General features: G+C 43.5%; 1 long non-coding RNA gene across 1 annotated transcript in view; it reads right to left on the reverse strand.

Moving 5' to 3' along the window:
- Nucleotides 1-1440: 1440 nt before the first annotated feature.
- The window catches only part of LOC137155404 (uncharacterized), a 111826-nt gene continuing 89373 nt past the window's right edge, over nucleotides 1441-23893 (reverse strand). Inside the window, exons 3-4 of the long non-coding RNA XR_010920452.1 lie at nucleotides 8561-8725; nucleotides 1441-1751 (exon numbers count right to left, since the gene is read on the reverse strand). This is a non-coding gene — a long non-coding RNA (uncharacterized lncRNA). The remainder of the gene's footprint in view (nucleotides 1752-8560; nucleotides 8726-23893) is intronic.

Below are 23893 nucleotides of genomic sequence, written 5' to 3' on the forward strand. Positions count from 1 at the left end.
GATATGTTTGTATCTATATTTCAATTTGTACTGTGTTTGTGGGCGACACCTCAGACAGGATGGCTGCAGCACTAGCCTGCTTAATGGCCCATTAAGAAAATTTACAGGTACAATGGGCCAAGGGGGAGAAGCCAGGGATATACCTGATGAGTCACCAGGACTTACTCATGTGACCCTGAACTCCATCTTATTCCTGTACATTTCCACAAGCAGCATGGCAAAGGCCAAAGGACATAAAAGCTGCACCACATCCATTTTGTCTTCAGTCACCATCTACAACCGAACTGAACTTAAGCTGTGAAAGAAAGAACTGAGACCCAGCCAGGTACTGGATGTACATCAGAGGGACTATACAAATCTGCAAACTCCACAATTCTACTAGAAACCTGATATGTATATATATATATCATATATATATATATGAACTTTCAAATCAATTGTATGTGTCTGATTGCTTTAATCATTTAACATTTCTCTTATGCTTTGTTTGTTTGTTTTTATAATAAACCTTTAGTTTTAGTTACTAAAGGATTGGCTGGCAGCGTGGTATTTTGGGTAAGATCCAAACTTATATTGATCCAAACTTATATTGTAGCTGACCCTTTGGGGTCAGGAGAAACGTTTTTGGTAAAGAGCATGGAGTTTTAAATAACTGATCTCTTTACCGGACCTAGTGGCCGATTGGGAGCCAGAGACTGAAATGCAATAAAGGGGGCTGTGTATATTTTTATTTTGGCTTCTTGATAACCAGTGTGGGGAATCAGAAGCACTGTTTGTGGCTGGTTGGAAAGTCTGACTTCAGTGTCACCCACCAGTGCTGTGAGAATCTGCTCTCCTTTTGCAGCCTGTCCTGACCTTGGTATTTTCAGGTGGCTACCCTAGGCATGGACGGGTCTCACAGGGTATGACTAGAGAAAATGCTTGAATGCCCTAAATGCATTTCTGTAGCTTAACATGTTTGATTTCTTTTAAGTTTAACTTTAATACTGACTTCGCAGGGGTAAAATGCTTGGATAGGGATAACTGAAATGTTCTTATAATGTACTCTGCCCTAAAAGTCTGATATATACTCTTAAACTAGATCCATTATAACATCATTTTGGTCTGGGAACAGAGAGGAGGTTAGACACCTCTAGCATTCTTCTTGGTGCTACTGAACCAAGAAGCAATCAGCAAAACAACTTTTCTGTGGCAACTGCCACACAGATCTATGATGTTAGGACACATTTTGAAAGCTGTCCTATCCTACCAGTGGCTGTTAAAATGGGACAGAACAAGAATATCATGTGTAAGCTTCAAAAATTATGTAGAATTCTGTGAGAGGAGGAGGAGTTTTGGTATACATAATTATTGGTTCTGATACTTACTCAGAATGGAAAATAAGCTTCTTTAGTTAGCCCTGTTGACAGAATAACCTCAGACCCTTGCATTCAGGAGCTATAAAAGATCACTACGTTTGTATAATTACTTTAATGAATGATGATAGTTGAATGTCAACAGCTCAGCATAGTTGATACAGTCATTGTAATAGCTATATTGTAGTCTAATAGACAATAAAAGTCTTTAGGTCAATTTACTGATGTTCTTGTTAATGTAGCATTGTTCCTTTCAGTATATTCTCTCGCCTGATTTTAAATGGATCAAGCAATCAACTTTGGGAGGGATAATTACCCTGTTGACAGTCATGTCAGTCACTTTTCTTGGGAAGTCTCTTCCGCAGTTTAACATGCCATGCTGTTAGGCCAGGCATCCTAGCAGAATAGACCTCACTGTTAAAAGTGTTAGATATACAAATCAACATTTCACATGTTAAACACAGCAAGGAAGAAAAAGAACACTTTTCCTTAGTCCCCATGCACACAGCAAAAATAACTATGGTTAAACAGTAGTGGCCCAACCATTTTTCCTACCACTGTTTTTCCTGTCTCTAGACAGATACCTAGGCTAAAACAAGTTGCTTTCACTTTATAACATGTCTTTTTCCTCTTATACAGGCATTAAACCCAGAGTGTTCTAAATACAGTTGGCAACCATTATGTTAACCATACTTATTTTTGTAGCACTGAAAAGGCCTTATAAAGATGTGATCTCTACTGAGATAACCTGGAGCATTATCCAACTAACTTTATAACTTAGACAAGAAGATTAAGATCAATTTATTAAAAATAACCTCTCTATTCAAACCCAATAATTAAAAATCTCCTTGTGTTTCATGTAAGAATTATAGGTTATTTTGCGTTGCACAACATTTTGTGGCAAACCAAAAAGACACAAGCTTTTCTCACATGCTGATGTATGCCATCCAGTGTATGAAGGTTTCCTTCTACTTTAAAATACGTCCTGATTAAAATGTATTTTGACTTTGAAATGAGAGGACGGTAGTTTGGATAATGTCTTCTAAAGATAACCTCTCCCCATGCCATATTGCAGTGGCTATAATCAGTGGAGTTATTTGAGCTACAGTTTCATTGTTCTAAGATAGAGGGAGGGCTGGCAGGTATTTTCCATCAGTAGTTTTCAGCTTTGAACTCTCACCGTTCGTCAGACAGCTCTGATTTGTTAACTTTCAAGGCATGATACCTTTTCCAAAGACTATTGGGAAAGATGGAAGTATGAGGACATGGTGAGTTAGTTAACAGGCAATTGTGGTTAACTGATTAATCAAAGGAATAAGATTTATTGTTATTTGTATGATTATATCATGACCATATTATGACCATGTGTTAAGTTTTCTATGGTAAAACTGTTTCAGCTGGGGTCCATGGACTAGCATAGGTGACAAGAAAAATCAAATCAAGTAAATAAATACTTGATTTTTCGGCTCTCCTAAAAAGGAAAGAGTTACCAATTGGGTATATTCTGGATTCTAAGTTGACAAGTATAAATCAGTTTGGAAGCATGCTGCTTTCAAGGCTTTACCTCACCTGTATCATTCTAGTTATAGATCACAGTTAACATATAGCAGTGTGAAAGCACTGCCAAGCAGGTTATTAAAATCTACAGAGGCAAGAAGATTCAGAGGTTAGTATTTTATTCACTGCATCTAACATACAGACCTCTTTCTACAGGATTACGTACTAGGGCACATCATTCTGAGGCCATTGAAATACCTGGGCACAACCGTACTCACAAGTATTAAATAGGAAGGACACAGATCACCAAGCCTGAAAATGAAGAGGTGAGGGAAGTGCCACTACTAAATATACTAGAGTCTTTCAGACCCTTTGCTGGTCACTTTGTGCTTTACAGTTTCAGGCCCAGATTTTTCAACTTTGCGTTATAAGATGGAACATAAAATTCTACCGTCAGATTTTCCAAAGAATGCCACTTCCTATTTAGGCTAAAAAGGAAGTGGCTAAGTTTCCCCAAAACATTGAGCTCTCAGTCAGCTCTCCGTCTGATATATTTTTAAAATGTATTCATTGCCTAAATAGGAGCTGAAATCTTTTGAAAATCTGCCCCCAATACAGTTTTGCTAGTATAATTGTTGGAAGAGAGGAGAATTTTTAAAAAACAGGCTCATTTCTACCCCTCGTGAATTACAAAGTTGAAGAGTGGCATTTTCACTTATCTATTTATAAGCATGTCCCTTCCCTTCCTCCCTGTATTTATTTTATCTGCTGTAGAAATAAGCAGAGCTAGAATGTGAAAAGTCTTAGTGCTGTGGAGCGTGGCTTATGTACCTATGAATGCAGGTGGCTTTGTTTTCTGAGTATTAAAAAACTGACTGCATCATTTAGTTCAATCTTTGTAGACTGTACAAGACAGTGGCTCCCATGAACACATTTTTTTTTACATCCTTCCTGAACCAATCTTGGCACACAAGGCAGAAACCCATCTCTTCCATTCTCCTCCGTCATTTGATGCTGCTCTACAGTCGGGATGTTGACTCTTCTGCCCTTCCTCCAGGGTTCTTCTTAAGATTTCTCTTGGGCAGTCTTGCTTCCTCACACCAGTTGGTTTCTACTTGACAGCTTCCTGTATGAGTCTCTGTGTTGACAGTTGGAGTACATGTCCCAAATACATTCAGCACTTCCTTCTGATTCAGGTGGAAACAAAATGCTGGTTGCTGATTTTTCAGATCTCTCCATTGGTGATGAAGTTTTTCCAACCAGTGCCTGGAATCTTATGTAAACACTTACTTCTGAAGGCCTCTAGTTTTCTATCTAATGTTTTAGCCTAATCTCCAGCTCTCAAAGCCATATATTAACACCAAGATTATGTTTGAATTGAAATTCTCAGTTTTGTTTTAGTCCTGTGTTATCTGTTATTTCCAGACATCATTGAGCTTAGTAAATCCTGTGGATGCTTTTCCTATCCTTGATGTCACTTCCTTCTTGACGTCTCAGTTGGCTACTATGGTGCTACCCAGCTAGATCAAGTGTTCAATTCTTGATATTTTTGCCTTCTAATTTGATGTTACTGCTAGATGCCTGAGTTTCAAGGATGTTTGTTTTATCAAACTAATTTGAGCCCACCTGGCCTGCTATTTTGGCCAAGTTGTCTATCTTTATTTGCAACTTTTTTTTTTTGGGGGGGGGGGGGGTGTCACTCAGTAGCATAATATCTTTAGCAAAGTCTAGGTCTTCTAGGCACTTGCCATCTACCCACACTATACAGGTGTCTGTTTTACTAAAACACATCTTCATTACCCAGTCTATGGCAATGCCACACAACAATGGAGATGAAATGCAGCCGTTTCAAACCAGTGTCCACACTGAGATACTCTGTTGTTTAATTGTTCTCCTTTACAGAGCAATTTGCATTATGGTACACAGCCTTGTTCATGTTAATGACTTTAGATGTGATTCTGTAGGACTGAAGATCATTCCACAATGTCTCTCTCTGCAGGCTGTCAAATGCCTTTTGAAAAAATCAACAACATTGATGAAGAGGGAAACTTGCCATTCTATACATTCTCCTATGATAGTATTTAGTGTGACTATCTGATCACACAGGGTTTCTTGAGCCTGAACCCCAGCCTGTTCTTTAAGATTTGCATCCACTGCCTCTTTCATCCTGTATAGTATCACACAACAGAAAGCTTTACCTACAAGAGAATAATGCAACTTCTCTCCCATTGTTACAGTCAGTGAGATCACCCTTTGGGGGCATTCTGACAATGATTCCATGTTTCCACTGATCAGGATGGGTCTCTCTTTCTCAAACTTCATTGAACAGCTCTGTTAATTTCATTACGCAGTATATCAAGTAATTTTAGCATTTCTACTGTAATCTGATAATCTCCTGCAGCTTTTGTTATTTTTCTGCTTTTTGATTACAGCCTGTACTGCTGACATCTCTACTGTATCAATGTTAATGACAAGTGGATCAGAGTCACATATTTCATCAAAATCTGGTGCTGAAGTGGAGCTGTGTATATTGAGGACTTCTTTGAAATGCTTTGCCCATCTGTTTTTAGGTTTTACCTCTGTTGTGAGCATTTTTCCATCTTTGCTTTTTATTGGTCCATGTCCTGTTTTGAAATTTACACAGAGGTTTTTAATCACTTGGTAAATGACTCTGTGGTTTCCAATCACAGCAGCAGCAGCGTTAGCTGCTAGGTCTTAAACATATCACTGTTTGTCTTTCCTTGCTTTTCACTGCTTTGTCTATCTTCTTACACCCCTCCTTTGTCTTCTCCAATAGTTAATTTTCTTAGCATTCAGGAGTTTTCCTTGCAGTATTTTTCTTTCTCGGAGATACCATGTCTCTTGGCTTATCCAATTCAATGCAACAGCATCTGTCTATGTTGCTATCCAGCTGTTACTGCTGCAGCTTGAATTATGTTGCCTCTGAACATCGCCTGTTTTTCTTCAGGGCCAGTCTGTCTCATCTTCCTCTATTTCTGATACCGCATGAAAACTACTCCTTAGTACAAGCTGGAATTTCTCACAGTACTCTTTTGCTTTTGGTTTTATACTGTTGATTTTCTTTCCCACTTTCTGTTTAAAGTTGTTCTTTCTCAAGTTTAATTTCAGTTTAGTAATGCAAAGATTGGGTTTGCTGCTGAAATTTGCGGCTCAATATACCCTTATGTCTTGGGACAGATCATCTGAATCTCGAACTAATGCAGATGTGGTCAATCTGATTTTTTTGTTTTTTGTTGCCATCTGATGAATTCCTCATTTCACTGTGCATGTCTCTGTGATGGAACAGGGTATTTTGCAAGAACTAGGTTGACTCCAAACATAATTCAATGAGTCTCTTGCCATTTTGGTTGATATTTCCAGTGCTTCCCCATTGCTTTTTCCATTCCTTGTTTGTCATATCTTACTAAACATTAACATACCCATAAGAAGTAAGTCATGTTTATGTATTCTGTCAATCACACTTCGGAGGCAACCGTAGAACTCATCTTTATCCTCATTGCTGTGCTCCTCTGTCAGCACTGTATGATTGACATCATTTAGAATGCCATTTTGGATATGGCATATATGATGCATTGGTTAATATGTTCCCAGTTGAATGATTTTGTTGCAACATCTGTCACAGTGAGCACTACTCTGTTTGGGTGTATTTGTCGTCACTATGACCTGAGTAAATGAGATGTTTCTTCTTCTTTTGATGCTAAGTAATTCTTATCCACACCTATCAATCTACCCTCACTGAAGCCCAGGATTTCAAGTCTATAGTTGTCCATCTCTCTTATGATCTGAGAGATCTGATGTTGAAACAATGTTCTCAAGTTCCAATAACCATCTCATTATTTGTTATTTAATGGACAGGTTACTTGTTATTTATTGTTGTTTTTTCTGTGACCTAAACTGATTCAGACTGGAAGTACATGGTTGCTATGTGTGACTGGGAAAGTGAAACAGTTAGTTCCAGGACTTCTCTAAATGCTGTTTATTCAATAATATTATTCAATTTCAGTAAAAAATTTCTAGGTTGTCTTGTTGAACCTGATAAGGATTTGCTGAACGGTATTTCAATGGCAATTGCAGAGAATTCAGTTTTGGAAAGCTTTGTTAACCATATTTTCTGCAACATGACACAAACCAGGAGTTCAGTTCTGGGAGCTAAGGGTACTTAGCAATAGCACCACCAAAGATCCAGCACTAAGAGTACAGTGCAAGAGGTCAATAAAACCTCAGCAAGATACTGTGGGTATTAGGGAGATTGACTAGGAATACTGGCATAATAAGGAACTGTAAATCAGAGGTAAAGCACTTAAGACTACAGTGAGGAGGCACAGAGTAAATTATGTCTCAGTAAAATTTCAGTGAACTCTAATTTAGAACAGCATATCACAACAACAGACAGTAAAATAGCAGATATTATGTGAGTGACTCATTCTCTGAAAGGTCATAATATCATGAACCAGTAGTAGTGGGACCAAACAAAAAAGTCCAATCAAAACTTCCAGAGGAAAATTATAGGAAGTCATAGCTTGCCACCAGCTAATTACAAAATGGGCTTAACAGATAATAAGTATTTAAGGCTTTCATTCTGCATCAGGAAAAATGTCTCCCATTACCCTCTTGAAAGAGTTAAAGGGGGAAAAAACAGGGACGAGAGGAACAGAGAAATTTCCTCAACAAAAGAGACTTGCCAATCAGTCCTACATGTGCACATAGCACATCCTGGTCCTCAGCAAACTCCCAGTGAATATATTTTAAAAAACCAAATAAATTAAACCTACTAACAGAAACAGAATTTAGTTATACCAGGTTTAACAGCATGTCATGAACCATGGCAATTTGTGAATTACATCCATATTGCATCCAGTCATGACCCACATGGATTTAAAAAGAAAATTTAACCATTACTTTCTAATTCCCCATTCCCATTTCTTGTGCATCATTTAAGATATTAATCTGACTGGTTTCCCTGGAATTCTCCTTAGACACACTTAATAATCTTCCCTTTTGGTTAATACATATAATTAAAGCAAGAGGAAAGAAGGAGACATGATTACAGATAAGGAAAGGGATTCAGGAGTGGGTTGCATCTAATAAAACCCCAGCTAGATCAGAGAAATACTATACTCTCAAGTGCATAGATTTTGCATTTACTGTGTGGGATGCCTCAGTCTAGGTAATACAGAAAATCAGCTTTTAAAAAGGCATAAAGGAAACACACAGGCAGATGTTTTCAATAGTATGGAAAAGTATTGTACTCTGGGAGAAAGCGATCCCCAGTGGGGGGAAAATATCCTATTATTTGGGACTGGCAGACATAGTGCAGTAGTTTCCTACTATAGATCTGTACTCCTCAATGTACGTTTTAGAAGTAAATGGATACTGTCTTGGATATAACCCTAGTCTTTCTGCTTTTGGAAAACAGGCCCATCATCTCAAACATTCATTTGCTGAATTTTCAGTGTACTTGCTCAACATTAAAGATTTTCCCTCTGCATGGTTTCACGCCAGACAGCGGGGCTGTTTATGAGCTTGTGTGGGGGGTCGGAGGGTGGGAAGAGGGATTAAACTGGGATATTGGTCTGAATACAAGATATATCCTGAATATTCAGGATATTGGTCTGAATTCTTTGGGTGGAGCAGGCAAAGCAGAAGAATTACAAATAGCATAGCTGTTCTTCATAGGACTATTGTACCTGACTGAGCAGAATGGACTGCGAATCATTTTGCTTTTGCATCTAGTTGGTTGGTTCTTTCATTTCCATTTCTGGCTGTACATCTGGATTGAAGAGGATCCTTTTTCTTTTCCCCTGTATTTTTCATCATTAAAGGACTCCCTTGAGTTCTCATCATGAACAGTTCTGGGAGAGAAGGATAATTTGGTTTATTCAGTGAGATTTCTTTATGAAATGGTGTTAAGTAAAAATAGCCATACATTTGTCTATTGTACAGAAAAGTATTTAAGCAGCAATATAAAGTGTCACAATACAACTGTGTTTGCTTGTTGACCAAGGACATTAAAAACATGATTTGTTTGGTTGATGGTATTTTGGCAATAAGTAATGACAGATGTTAATCGTATCATGGACTTCGCATTTGGTAGGGCAAGAGACAACATACAGGTGTCTCACGACAACTGCATGCCATTGAGGATTACCACCACGGCACCATGAATCGCTATACTGTTAACTGAGGTTAATAATAATGCATACAAATCTAGCCCAGGATTTCTGCTGACTGTAGTAGAGAGCTCCCTTGCTCCCAAGAAAGGGTGGCAGCAAGATTAGGGGAGCTAGAAGATATATTAATTCAGAGCATCCCTTCAGCAGACATCAGATATTCTTGCAGGGAGCTTCATCAATAACTTACAGTTGCAGTACTTCAGAGTCTATCCCCCAAGGCTGATGCACAGGCATCAGGCCCAAATACTGAAAACTCTTAAATATATGCCTAAATTTGCTCTCATGTTTAAATGCTTGCAGAACCTGCGACTGAAACTACACTACGCTTCCCTGTGTGAATTCCCCTGGGTGAATATGGAAATTAAAAAAAAATTTTTGCTTTAAAATCTGCCACCACGAGGGGAGAATATTTATTAAAAATCCAAGAACCTGTGCCTTGAGTGTGTGTGTGTGTGTGTGTGTGTGTGTGTGTGTGTGGGGGGGGGGGGGGGGGGGCGGGCACGGGATAGGGTAGACACTTAAAAATAGAACTTGCTAGTTATGATAAGGACTATTAATTTTGGCCAGTTAATTTTGCCTTCATAACAAAACAGTAATTGTTTAAATAACCCATCCTATCTTTGCACCTCTCCAGTCTACTACCTTTTTCAATTCACATTTTAATACCAAGTAATATATGTCAGTGTGAGACTACCCTATTGATGTATGGCTATGTTTGATCAGAATCCATTGGATTTTAATAATCAGTATGATTCTCCAATATTTTCTGTATAAAACCATCTGGCTCAAACATCTGAGAAGGACTGGGTATTCAGAAATGCACTTGTTTATTTTTGTATTCAATCTAATAAATTCTTTTAAGGACACACTTCTATTATTCATTAGCAGATTTGTTTAGTTAGCATTTACAAGATTCATAACAGATGTTTGCTGCTAATTTTATCCTTCACTCTTCATTTGCATGATCCTCTCTCTTCCAAAGCACCTTTTCTCATTTCACTTAGAAGATCAAGCAGCCAACTCTATGGGTCAAGCATAGAACTAATTGGAAGGATAATATCGAAAGGCTTGATCAGGATACACTGAGTTTTTTGTAATTATAGCAAATTTGGAAAATACAAACAGCTCAACATATTTTCTATTTGTCATGAAGAAACTAAACTAAATAAAATAGCCTGATTATGGAAATATTACCCAACTGTGTGATTCTGGAGACACCATAAACCAGTGGTTCTCTACCTTTCTCCATTCCATGCACAGATTCTTTTAGGAATCCTTCACAACTACTGGGTTCCCTCAAAATATTTGCTCTTGCTGATCACAAGGAAAGTGCACAACTGCAGCACAGACCAGAGTTTGAAACTTGTCAGACCAGAATGAAGCTTGGGTAGTTTGTGTAAAACAGGGTACTTACCAGTAACTGTTGTTCTTCGAGATGTGTTGCTCATATCCATTCCAATTAGGTGTGTGCGCGCCCCGTGCACAGATTCCCGGAACCTTTTTCCTTAGCACACCCGCAGGGCCGGGTACGGCGCCCCTTGGAGTGCCACGCTCATGTTGTAGTATATAGGGCACTGCCGGCCCCGTGGGTCCCCAGTCCCTTCTTTCTGCCGACTCCGGCAGCGGGGACGGAGGGTGGGTTTGGAATGGATATGAGCAACACATCTCGAAGAACAACAGTTACTGGTAAGTAACCCTGTTTTCTATCTTCGAGCGATTGCTCATATGCATTCCAATTAGGTGATTAAGTAGCCATACTCTCGGCGGCTCTCTCCACCGGAGACCACAACCCTTGGGTACCTAGGTCTCTGCTGATGTGGGCTCCCCATCCCATATCCGAGGCGTCCGTGATAAGAACCACTGAGGGAGTCAGGTCTGTGAACGGGACTCCCTTGAGCACCTCCCTCGGAGTCCTCCACCATTCGAGGGAGGACAGCACCTGTGGGGGAACCGTGACCACCTTGGTCAGTAAATGTCTAGAAGGGGCATAGAATGAAGCCAACCAAACCTGTAGAGGTCTTAACTTGAGACGTGCCAGCTTAACCACGTACATGGAAGTTGCCATATGCCCCAACAGCTGTAGGCAATGCCTGGCTGTTGTCGTAGGGGACCTGAAAAGGTCCGCAATAATGGAACCCATCGCCTGAAATTGGGGCTGTGGGAGGAAGGCTTTTGCGCGTTTAGCGTCTAGGGTGGCTCCTATGAAATCTATGCGCTGCACCGGGGTAAGTGTGGACTTCTGCTCATTAATGAGCAACCCCAGTCTGGTGCATGTGGCGCAAGTCAGCTCAAGGCTGTTCTGGACATGGATTCTGGATCTGCCCTTGATGAGCCAGTCATCCAAGTAGGGGAAAATCTGTACCCCATTGCGGCGGAGGTGGGCCGCCACCACCGCCATACATTTGGTAAAAACCCTAGGAGCCGAAGACAGGCCAAATGGGAGAGCCGTGAATTGATAATGATCTCCCCTGATCCTGAATCTCAGGAACTTCCTGTGTCCTGGCAAAATGGAGATGTGAAAGTACGCATCCTTCAAATCCAGGGCAGCGTATCAATCCCCAGGATCTAAGGCAGGGATTATAGAAGCCAAGGAGACCATACGAAATTTAATTCGTCTAATAAACCTATTCAGGCGACGGAGGTCCAGTATAGGTCTCAGACCTCCCTTGGCCTTGGGGACCAGGAAATACCTGGAGTAAAAACCCCTTCCCCTTTCTCCTCGTGGAACCTCCTCTACAGCGCCTAGTCGCAAAAGGGAGTGAACCTCTTGCACGAGCAGGTGTTCGTGAGCTGGGACCCCTAAGGGGGATGGGGCAGGAGGAGAATTCGGGGGAAAGGCCGTGAGATGAAGGGCATATCTGTTAAAGACCACCCCCAGAACCCAGTGGTCCGTAATAACTGTCTCCCAGGTGTGATAGTATGGCCGAAGCCTGTTTTCAAAGGGCCGGCTAACTTCCAGGGGAAAAGGAAGAGTGCCAACCTCAAAACCGCTGTCAAAAGCATTTATTACCGTTTCCGGATCCAGGCTTGCCACCCTACTGTGCCCGTGCCGAAGAGCCCTGCCGGTCCTGGCGATTGGGCCCTCTAAACCGCTCCCGACTCCTCCTTGGTTGGGTGGCCCTAGGAGGTGGCCTGGGCGGGGGGGGGGGGGGGGCAGACGGCGTTGAGGTTGAGTTCGAGACTGACGCCCCGGTATCTGGGGGGTGTAGAGTCCCAGGGACCTAAGGGTGTCCCTAGAATCCTTTAGGGCATGCAACCTGTCATTGGTCCTCTCAGAAAAGAGGCCTGACCCCTCAAATGGCAGGTCCTGAATCGCTTGCTGGACCTCAGTAGACAGCCCAGAAGCCTGCAACCATGAGCAGCAGCGCATGACGATGGCCAAAGCCATCGCCCTGCCTGCAGCGTCTGCGGCATCACTAGCCGACTGTAAGGCTGCTTGGGCCACAGCCTCTCCCTCCTGAGCCACAGTGGCGAGGTCTGCAGCTTGATCCGGAGGAAGCGCTGCAACTAAGCGGTGCAGGGAGGCCCACAAGTTCTGGTTGTATTTACTCAGAAGCGCCTGGTGGTTGGCTACCCTCAACTGTAAGGCGGCAGTGGAGTAAACCCTGCGGCCAAAGAGGTCTAATTTTTTTCCCTCCTTGTCTTTGGGAGTACTTCCCTGACCCCCCTGGCAGTCTCTTTGGTTGGCCGCATCCACTACTAGAGTTCCCGGGGCAGGGTGGTTATAAAGGAACTCAAAGTTTTCCTTGGGGACATAGTATTTCCTCTCCGTTCCCTTAGATGTAGGGGGAACAGAAGAGGGCGTCTGCCAAACCGCCTTAACTATTTTCATGACTCTGTCATGAACTGGAAGGGCCACTCGAGAGGGCCCAGATGACCCTGAAGGCCCAAAGAGGGGATCGTCCTCCTCGGACATTTCCTTAAGGGTTAGACCCAGATTATTGGCTACCCTCTTAAGGAGGTCTTGATGCCCCCGAAAATCAAAAAGGGGCGACTTATGATCCCTCAAGGTCCCTTCGTCAGGAGACAACGAGGAGGATAAGGGAGTAGGCCCTGTAGAGGGGCCCTCCTCGGGGTCAGACTCCGCTTCTGAGTGCACGTGCGGAGCTGGCTGAATTGGGGGTGGTGGAGGCTGAACCACCCCCGAATGGAGCGACTCCACCCCCTGGGTTGGATGGGAGCCCCATGGACCCCAGTATGGCCCTTGCCAAGGGCCTTGGGCCCAGCCCGGAATTGGGTACTGAAAGGCCTCCCCATGTCTGTCACGGTGGCCAGAGCCCGCGGACCGCCTCTTACGGCCTTTAGGCGGGGAGCGGCTTCGTGAGGAAGAAGAGGTCGAGACGTGTCTACGCCTGTGGCGCCGTCTAGAAGAAGACCAGCTAGAGGAGCTGGATCTCCTATGTCTATTGCACGACCTCTTGTAACGCCGCTTGCCACCTCTGGAGTGCGAACGGCGATGTCTGCGGCTATGTGCCGGGGACTCTGAGCGGGAACGCGGCTTTCCCGCCATTGCTGCGCCGGTCGGTACTGTGCCAGGATCGAGCGTAGAGTACGCCGGTATCGTCGGAGCCGAGGGAATCGGTGCCAGTCTCATCGGTGCCGAGAGGGTCAGTGCCGGTCCCACCGGTGCCGAGTGCGTCGGTACCAAAGTCATCGGTGCCTGTTGTGACGGTACCGAGGTCGTCATCACAGAATGCGTCGGTGCCGGTAACATCGGTACCGACGACGTGGGGTATGGCGGTACTGGGTACGGCGGTGCCGGAGCACTTAGGGGCACCAGAGGCATCGGTGCTCTTCCCGTCAGGGAGGCTGCCGGTACCGTAACAGGTGGAGGTGGTGCCGATGCTGACAACGCAGTGTCCGGTGCCGTAGCAAGGGTGCTTGGCAGAACCTCCTGGCCCGGTGCCGTCAGTCTGTGATGGTGACCGGGGCTGCCAGTAGGCGAGCCGGTGCGGTGCCGAGATGTTTCCCGCACCGGGGTGCTCGAGCCCGAGCTGCGATCGGTGCCGGAGCCGGCGCTGGAGATTCTGCGTTGGCTCTTGGCGCCTCTTGATCGCCCGCGGTGCCGAGGCGCTCGACGACTGAGAGTTGGAGCTCGGAGGGGAGCGGCTCTCCACCCTCCTTGACCGTCTGGGCGAGGATCGGGAGCGGTGTTTCCTCCACCCACCGGGGCCACCCAGCGCGGATTTGCCCCGAGACGCAGGTCCCTTGTCCCTTGGCCAAGGGGGGGACGGAGGCGTAGGCAAGGCCATGAGGGCCCTTGCCGCGGCGAACGCCTCCGGCGTCGACGGCCCTTGTAGAGGCGCTCCCCCACTCGCATGAGTCGGGGGAGGCTCCCTACAAGGAGATACCGGTGCTGGAGGAGCCTCCATGGCACGTGGCTGGGGTGTCTCCGGGACAGCTCCCTGCTTAGGTGGCCGCAGGGAGGGGTCCGTCGAAGGGATCTCCGACAGCTTCTTCTTCTTAGTCGGCACCGAGGATTTCGGTGCTGCTGCCGGTGCCGGAGGCGCACACTGCACCGAAGAGACGCTCGGTGCCGGGGATCTCGACGGCTCGGAGGCCGAGCGCAGCGCGGACTCCATAAGTAAAGCCTTCAGTCTCGCATCCCGTTCTTTTTGGGTGCGAGGCTTAAATGACTTACAGATTCGGCACTTGTCTTTTCGGTGCTGCTCCCCAAGGCAATGAAGACAGCGATTGTGAGGGTCACTCACTGGAAATTGCTTAGAGCAAAGAGTACAACTCTTGAAGCCTGTGGAGCCAGGCATGACTCCGCAGGAGCCCTTAAGGGCACTTAACAAGTAACACAGTCACCAATTGACTTTTTTTGAATAACAAAAAGAAAACTAAATTAACAGTAATGGTTGTTGACCAAGAACGATAAGCTAAGGACTGCTGCTTGCAATAGCAAGGGGCAGAAGTTCCAGCAACCGTCAGAGGCGGAAAGAAGGAACTGGGAACCCACGGGGCCAGAAGTGCCCTATATACCGCGACATGAGCACGGCACTCCAGGGGGCGCCATACCCGGCCCTGCGGGTGTGCTAAGGAAAAAGGTTCCGGGAATCTGTGCACGGGGCGCGCGCACACCTAATTGGAATGCATATGAGCAATCACTCGAAGATAGAATCAGATTTTAACATTGTCTGTGGCCAACAGATCCAAGCAAGTCACAAACCCATCCTCAGTGCAAACAGTCATTTTGTTTTATATAATGGATTGATTCAATCCTTCTCTGCTCTTCCTAAACTCCATCCTTCTCCTCCTTGCTTTTCCTTTAAACAGCCAGTAGAGAGGCTGGGACTAAACAGGTTTGATGCGCCACTCTTTTTACACAAACAAAGCTGTTTTCCCTACTGCTTCTGTAGCTTTTTCTGCACGAGTAGTTTCCCCTATTACTCCTGTGATTGTTGCATAATCCCATAATTCACTGGTGTGTCATCTGGCCCATTAATTACAAGATTATTTTCCTATATGACTTACAATATGTTTAATACATACATCTAGATATTACAGTAATACTATTTGTCTGCTTATGTTGCCCAACTCTTCTGTTAAACTCAGCTGCGTCCTGTTAAGGGTGATGATAGCATTACTTGAAGCTTTCAGTCTTTAGATGAAATGGTTTCCACATTAGCCTAAAATGGAACTATTTGAAATTTTCTATTGCAGGATGTAATTCTATTGTGTTTACAATGACATTCTAACTTAAATGTAGAAAAATATACCGCATGCTTAAGTTTGGCATTCAAGCCTCAGCCAGTTAAAAAACATTTGTCTCTTTTAAGAAAAACTGCAGTTAAATTCAAACTGTAGAGGATATGTTAAAATATCTCAGTCAAATTTTCAACTAAAATTTAGCAGATTAGTCCCATATTTTGATCTGAGGCTGTGAAATAAGGTTTGAAAGTAGCTTTTAAATTTAAATAAAAAGGACCAGCACCAAAAAGCTTTACATGTCCTAACAATTATGCTTACAATTATCAATGACAACCACTTAGCATCAAAAAATAATCCTACAAATCCAAGCTAAATATTAACTAGTGTAGGTAGAAAACAACAATATCCAATAAATTGGACAAGGAATTTTAGCACAGAGTTAGAGTCAAATCATTCATCTTGTTTACTCTCCATCCATGGAAGGAATCAAAATGCACTGCGACTCCTCTGCTTTCACAAAATGACAAAAAGACCATGAAATGATATTCCAGAGTCCCCAGCCTATGGCAGATCTGAGCTCAGCCTTAGCACTCCCTGTAGGAGCAAGCTTTAGAGAGAGATTTTTGGATAGGCCAAGGGTGTGATTCTCTTTTGAACTCTTAGGAAAGTGGAACTAGACAGTCACTCGGACTACCACTCAAAAAAAGCCAGACTACACAGTCACTTGAACACCAATACAGTCCACCTCCTCCTTCTTTATAGTAAACTCCTGTAAAATTAAATAGAAAATAATATTTTAAATAAAACTTTTAAGCCAGTCTATAGACTTCTTTATGAGGTATACAATTCTATTTAATAACAAATTGATAAATTAAACAGTAATAATGAAAAATAGATAAATTAAACAGTGATAAGTCACCAGGACCAGATGGTATCCACCCAAGAGTTCTGAAAGAACACATACGTGAAATTGCAGAACACTAACTGTGGCATGTAAGCTATCATTTAAATCAGCTTCTGTACCAGATGACTGGAGGACAGTTAATGAGATGCCAATTTTTCAAAAAAGGCCCCAGAGGCAATCCCAGAATCACAAGCCAGTAAACCTAACTTCAGTACCAGGTAAATCGGTTGAAACTATAGTAAAGAACAGAATTATCAGCTACATAGATTAATATGATTTGTTGGGGGAGAGTCAACATGGTTTTTGTAAAGGGAAATTATGCCTCACCAATCTACTAGAATTCTTTGAGGGGGTCAACAAGAGGTGAACAAGGGTGATCCAGTGGACACAGTGTAGTTAAGATTTTCAGAAAGCCTTTGGCAAAGCAAAGTAAAGCAGTCATGGGATAAGAGGGAAGGTCCTCTCTTGGATCAGTAACTGGTTAAAAGATAGGAAACAAAGGGCAGGAATAAATGGTCCATTTTCAGAAAGGAGAGAGGTAAATAGTGGTGTCCCCCAGGGGTCTGTACTGGGACCAGGACTGTTCAACATATTCATAAATGATCTGGGAAAAAGGGGTCAACAGTGAGGTGGCAAAATTTGCCAATGATACAAAACTACTCAACATAGTTAAATCCAAAGCAGATTGTGAAGAGGTACGAAGAGATCTCACAAAACTGGGTGACTGGGAAACAAAATGGCAGATGAAATTCAATGTTGATAAATGCAAAGTAAAGTACACTGGAAAACATAATCCCAACTATATATATACAAAATAATGGGGTCTAAATTAGCTGTTACCACTCAAGAAAGATCTTTGAGTTATTGTGGAGAGTTCTCTGAAAACATTCATTCAATGTACAGCAGCAGCCAAAAAAGCTAACAATGTTAGGAACCATTAGGAAAGGGATAGATTATGATATTTTCTGTTTTATAATGCCACTTTATAAATCCATAGTATGCCCATACCTTGAATATTGGGTGGAGTTCTGGTTGCTCCACCTCAAAAAGATATATTAGAATTGGAAAAGACACAGAAGGACAACAAAAATGACTAGGGGGATGGAATAGATTCTCTTTGAGGAGAGATTAAAAAGACCGGGACTGTTCAGCTTGGAAAAGAGACAACTAAGGGGGAATATGACAGAGGTCTATAAAATCATGAATGGCATGGAGAAAGTGAATAAGGAAGTGTTATTTACCCTTTCACATAAACACAAGAACCAGGGATTCCCGAATGAAATGAATAGGCAGCAGGTTTAAAACAAACTCAAGGAAGTACTACTTCATAACGCACAGTCAAGTGCGTGAAGGGGATGTTGTGAAGGCCAAAAGTATAACTGGGTTAAAAAAAAAAGAGAATTTCATAGGATAGGTCCACCAATGGTTATTAGCCAAGATGGTCAGTGATGCAACTCCATGCTCTGGGTGTCCTAAGCCTCTAACAACCAGAAGCTGGTAGTATATGATAATTACTCTGTTCTGTTCATTCCTTCTGAAGCATCTGGCATTGGCCACTGTCAGAAGAGAGGATATTGGGTTAGATGAACCATAGGTCTAACTCAATATGGCCATTCTTATGTTCTTACATGTTAAACATTTGGACTTTTAACCCACACCCCACCTTTTTTTTAAACCCACCAATTAAAAACACTATTTGCATTTTAAATATTAGTTTTTTAAAAAACAGTAAAATGTGACAAATCTTCCCATTTCAAAGTGAGGCTAATACTCCATCCTGAATCCATGTTGTGTGGTTTTGTTCCCAGTTATCAGCTATGTGCACCAACCTTCGTCTGATTTGCACAATATTTTGTCCGTGAATTGCTGCTCGCAATATGAATGCAACAGCTAAATAAAAATAATCATATTCTAACCTTCTTACAATTACATTCTAAATTGTCACTCATGTTACCATAGAAACCAGACTAGATTTCATCATTAATGCAACAGTGATAATTGTTTTATTTTAGTCCCTGGATATGTAGTTAAAGGTGCCAGTTACAATTAATGTAAATGTAGATACTTGCCAGTGAAGCACAAAGCTACTGCTGCTTGGGCTGTCACTACTGACTCCCATAGTCTTTAGCAATGTACAGGGGAATGGTCTGGCCGAAAGAGAAGCTGTTCAGAGGTCTAAGGTGGAATTCCCTGTAGGAATTTTCACATAAATAGTGAAGAAATAAACAAGCTGCAGTAGTGGGTTTTCCTCCCCACGTTAAGTACCTGTAGAAGGCTGGTTTTACACAGCTGCTCATAAATAAGGCTTGTGTTGAGAAATGGTCAGTTGTCATCCCTTTAGCCACAAGGCAGACTTTATGCAGAACGTACAGGAAGAAATTCATGATTGTAAATTTGCAGAAAACACATGCTTCAGCATGTAATAATATCCATCTATCCTGTCATCCTAATTTACAATGTAGCTTACATGTTGCTAAGGATAGATGAGAACACTGCACTTCTGTGAGCTAACAATGATATCACCTATCACACCTGCTGATTTATGCTCATTTAGAATACAGTAAGCAAGTGTTTATATAAAATAGGCATCACAGAAACCAGAAGTGGAAGCAATGGGAGGGCTGAGAGTTGTAAGACTTTATTGACCAAATCTTCAGCTGCAGTCAAGTGCATGGCACAGCTGAGGAGCGGGGAGCCTTGTCAGGCCATCCAAGTGCTGCTCCAGTTCCTGGCATATGTTAAAACAGTCTTAAAACTGCTTGAATCTGCACCAGCTGCTAATAGCCCCTATGACTATTGCAGCAGCTAGGGATCATTGAAGTGCACAGATGACCCAGTCATGCCATCTTTCCCTGTCCGCGACCCTTTTCCTGGCCATCCCCACACATTCCTTCCATTTCCTTCTCACCCACTACATCTAATGCGAGCTCTTTGGCCTTGCCTAGAAAAATCCTGCACAACCTTTTCTCTTGCTGATTTCTGCTCTGCCTCTTCATCCCTGTGGTGAGGTGGGCCTGTTTTGCCCCATTGGTCTACACTCCTTACGGCTATGCCAGTGGTGTGGCTGGGTGGGAGCGGGTGGGCGCCCCAGTCCCCAACCCAGGGACCCTGCGAGGAGTAGCCTCAAACAACTTAGTCCAAGGGCTACTACCTTCCCTGGGTAGCTCATCTGTAGCCCCCCCTGGCTTGTGGTTCTCCTTCAGGCTCTTTGGGGCTGGCATCCTCTGGTCTTGGTTGCACAGGCTCCTTCTTACCTCCCGTGGCTGGGTGCTCTTGCCACACCCACACTAGCTCCTTCACCGGCTCCACACCTTTTTTGCTTTTGCTTTTGCTGCTGCTTCTCAGCTGCACCCATCTGCCTGACTGGGAGGCTTTTAACTGCTAGGGCAAGCTCCTTGATTGGCCCCAGCTGGCCTGATTGGCGTAATTGGCCTAATTGCCCTGGAGTGGCCCCAGCTGGCCTGATTGGCCTAATTGTCCTGGAGTGGCCACAGCTGGATCACCCAGGGAACAAGGATGTGCTAAGCCTGGGGCTGATATATATGCCTTCCAGCACCCTCCTATAGCCGGCAGGCCTGGCCCTGTCACATCCCCCTTGCCCTAAGACAAAACTCTCCACTAGGTCATGTTCCCACTAATTTCTGCTCCAACTTCCATACAGCTCTCTACACCAGGAATTGCCTTTTTGACTTGGTATGCTGCCCCCTCCGCCCCACTCCTTTCAATCCCTCCTTAAGACATAATATGTAAATGCACACAAGCCCTAAAAATTTCCTCAAATAGATGGTTTCTATCTACGATTACCCCCTAAAATGTGGGATACATGATAAACCTCAGTGCTACATCACCTGCTTTTTTTGCATCCCCTCATCTGTTGTTTGTGTATTTAGATTGGAACCCTTTGGGAGTAAATACAGTGTTTTCTTATTTCTCTATAAAGCACTTTGCATACTTCTGGCATTGTATGTTTGCATTTCAATAGCTCCATTTATTCAATTTATTTTGTTGCTGACTGACATTATTTATAGTTATTCATAGAGCATACCCAACTCTGTACAAAACGAAGGCAGACAGTCCCGCCCCTTAGGAGCTGACGTTCTAAATACAACACGAAGTGCAGCACAGACACACAAAGCACTTGATAACCAGAAGACAATCCAGACTCAAAAGCTGTTTAGGGTTCAAAGAGAGGTATTTCTTTCCTTGGTTGATCAACATTGTTAAATTTCACTGAAGAAATATTTTAAGAGGGAATTTGAAGATTTGACACACAAGGAGAAGGCGGGAGCTTGTGCTTATTCTGTGTAAACAGGAGCTTTTTGTGCATGTGCAGGTACATAGGGACAGCTGCTTGCTTATAAGCTCTTCAGTAGCCTAAGCACCATTTTTCTCCATTCTATTTCTTAAAGGAACAATGCAAAAAAAGACTTGCAGCAATTCACTCCGCATTAGACTAGATGAATGCTAATGAAACAAATTACCTTTCTTTTATTGTTACAATTTAATTTTTCATGCCCTCACATGCAGGGTAAGTCTATTCCCACACACGACTAACCCCAAAAACAAGGCTCCCGATTTTAGAAAAGGATTATCAATTGCAGATGTGCATATTTTAGGTGCAGTAGCAGCTTCCACATGTCTTAACAGTTTTCATGCACAGAAACCATCTGTCCAAAAGGATTCTGTGGCTACATATTCTACCACATGTGGATGCTAGTGCTAATGTTGTTTAAGTGCTTGCAGAGTTGTGCATACCAGGTTTAGAAAAACTGAAAGCCAGGCCCATGATGCATGGCAGAACCTTCTCTCCCCTATCTCAACAGCCAAAACTCTCCTAAATCCCTCAGGTATCCCAGAGTCTTTGGATTGCCCCAGACTAAAACCTCCACTTCCTGACAAACAGAGTAGGCTATACATGCTGAATTATGCCCCGGGTAACCTCACTGGCTTTAATACTGTTGCAGAAGATGAAAAATCAATGATGAATTTAGACCTCTGTTTTCAGCCAGAACAATTCAAACTTCAATGCAGTTGTTTAGAGTCTAATCACATCGAGAGGCACCGGAACCAACTATGGGGTAGAATATCACAGAACCCTTTGCTGGGTTTCAAGAGGATACGAAGTTACATGAACTGAATCATGAATTTACTTGAGCCATGAGAGATTCTATGAAATGCTGATGTGGGGGTACAGATAGATAAAATGAACTGAATTCATATTACAAATGAATTGTCTTTAGTGACTATATAACACACACGAAAACCACACTAATTGATTCATTCATAAAATCGCACTGTGCACGTATTAGATGACGCTTGGTAGGCTTTCGTGCATTCTCTGAGAAAGCTGCTCCCTTTTAGTTACCACTGACAAAGCTGTCTCCAAGTCACTTGCTGCTTGCCCCTCTACTGTTTAAATCATTTATGCTTTTATTGTTATTACGGATAGAAACTGTATGTCTTTTACGTAGCTTATTCTTTTATGGTGGCCATTAGAAATTGCCTTTAGAGTATCTGTTAGTCAATATTATGTATCTGTTCTTTAATGTCATAACTAAAGTAACTCTGTAACTCTGTTTAATAGCTTGTCATAGAATCATAGAATATTAGAGTTGGAAGGGACCTCAGGAGGTCATCTAGTCCAACCCCCTGCTCAAAGCAGGACTAACCTCAGCTATATCATCCCAACCAGGGCTTTGTCAAGCCTCAGCTTAAAAACCTCTAAGGATGGAGATTCCACCACCTCCCTAGGTAACCTATTCCAGTGCTTCACCACCCTCCTAGTAAAAAACTTTTTCCTAATGCCCAACCTAGACCTCCCGCCCTGCAACTTGAGACCGTTGCTCCTTGTTCTGTCATCTGCCACCACCGAGAACAGCCTAGCCCCATCCTCCCTGGAACCCCCTTTCAGGTAGTTAAAGGCCGCTATCAAATCCCCCTCATTCTTCTCTTTTGCAGACTAAACAAGCCCAGTTCCCTCAGCCTCTCCTCATAAGTCCTGTGCTCCAGCCCCCTAATCATTTTGGTTGCCCTCCGCTGCACTCTCTCCAACTTGTCCACATCCTTTTTGTAGTGGGGGGCCCAAAACTGGACACAATATTCTAAATGCGGCCTCACCAATGCCGAATAGAGGGGAATAATCACTTCCCGTGACCTGCTGGCAATGCCCCTCCTAATGCAGCCCAATATGCCATTAGCCTTCTTGACAACCAGGGCACACTGGTGACTCATATCCAGCTTTTTATCCACCGTTACCCCCAGGTCCTTTTCTGCAGAGCTGCTGCCCAGTTTGTCGGTCCCCAGTCTATAGCTGTGCATGGGATTCTTCCTTCCTAAGTGGAGGACTCTGCACTTATCTTTGTTGAACCTCATTAGATTTCTTTTGGCCCAATCCTCCAGTTTGTTTAGGTCACTCTGTATCCTATCCCGACCTTGCAGGGTATCTACCACTCCCCCTAGCTTAGTGTCGTCCGCAAACTTGCTGAGGGTGCAATCTACCCCATCCTCCAGATCATTAATAAAGATGTTGAACAAAACCGGCCCCAGGAACGACCCCTGGGGAACTCCGCTTGTGACCGGTTGCCAGCTAGACATGGAGCCATTGATCACTACTCGTTGAGCCCTATGCTCTAGCCAGTTCTCTATCCATTTTATAGTCCATTCATCCAATCCATACTTCTTTAACTTGCTGATAAGAATACTGTGAGAGACGGTATCCAAAGCTTTGCTAAAGTCAAGGTATATCACGTCCACCGCCTTCCCTACATCCACAGAGCCAGTCACCTCATCATAGAAAGCAATCAGGTTGGTCAGGCATGACTTTCCCTTGGTGAATCCGTGTTGACTGTTCCTGATCACCTTCCTCTCCTCCAAGTGCCTTAAAAATGGATTCCTTAAGGACCTGCTCCATGATTTTTCCAGGGATTGAGGTGAGGCTGACCGGTCTGTAGTTCCCTGGATCCTCTTTCCTCCCTTTTTTGAAGATGGGCACTATATTTGCTTTTTTCCAGTCCTCAGGGACCTCCCCCTGTTGCCACGAGCTTTCAAAGATAATAGCCAATGGCTCTGAAATCACCTCAGCCAACTCCCTCAGCACCCTCGGGTGCATTGCATCCAGCCCCATGGACTTGTGAATGTCCAATCCTTCTAAATAGTCTTGAACCCGTCCTTCAGCACTGCGGGATGTTCGCCTCCTTCCCATTCTGTGCCACCCAGTATGGCATTCTGGAAGCTGATCTTGTCTGTGAAGACAAAGGCAAAAAAGGCATTGAGTACCTCAGCTTTCTCCA

This window comes from Emydura macquarii, unplaced genomic scaffold, assembly GCF_026122565.2.
Source record: "Emydura macquarii macquarii isolate MOO-44397 ecotype Brisbane River unplaced genomic scaffold, CSIRO-AGI_Emac_v2 contig_295, whole genome shotgun sequence".
Lineage (NCBI taxonomy): Eukaryota > Metazoa > Chordata > Testudines > Chelidae > Emydura > Emydura macquarii.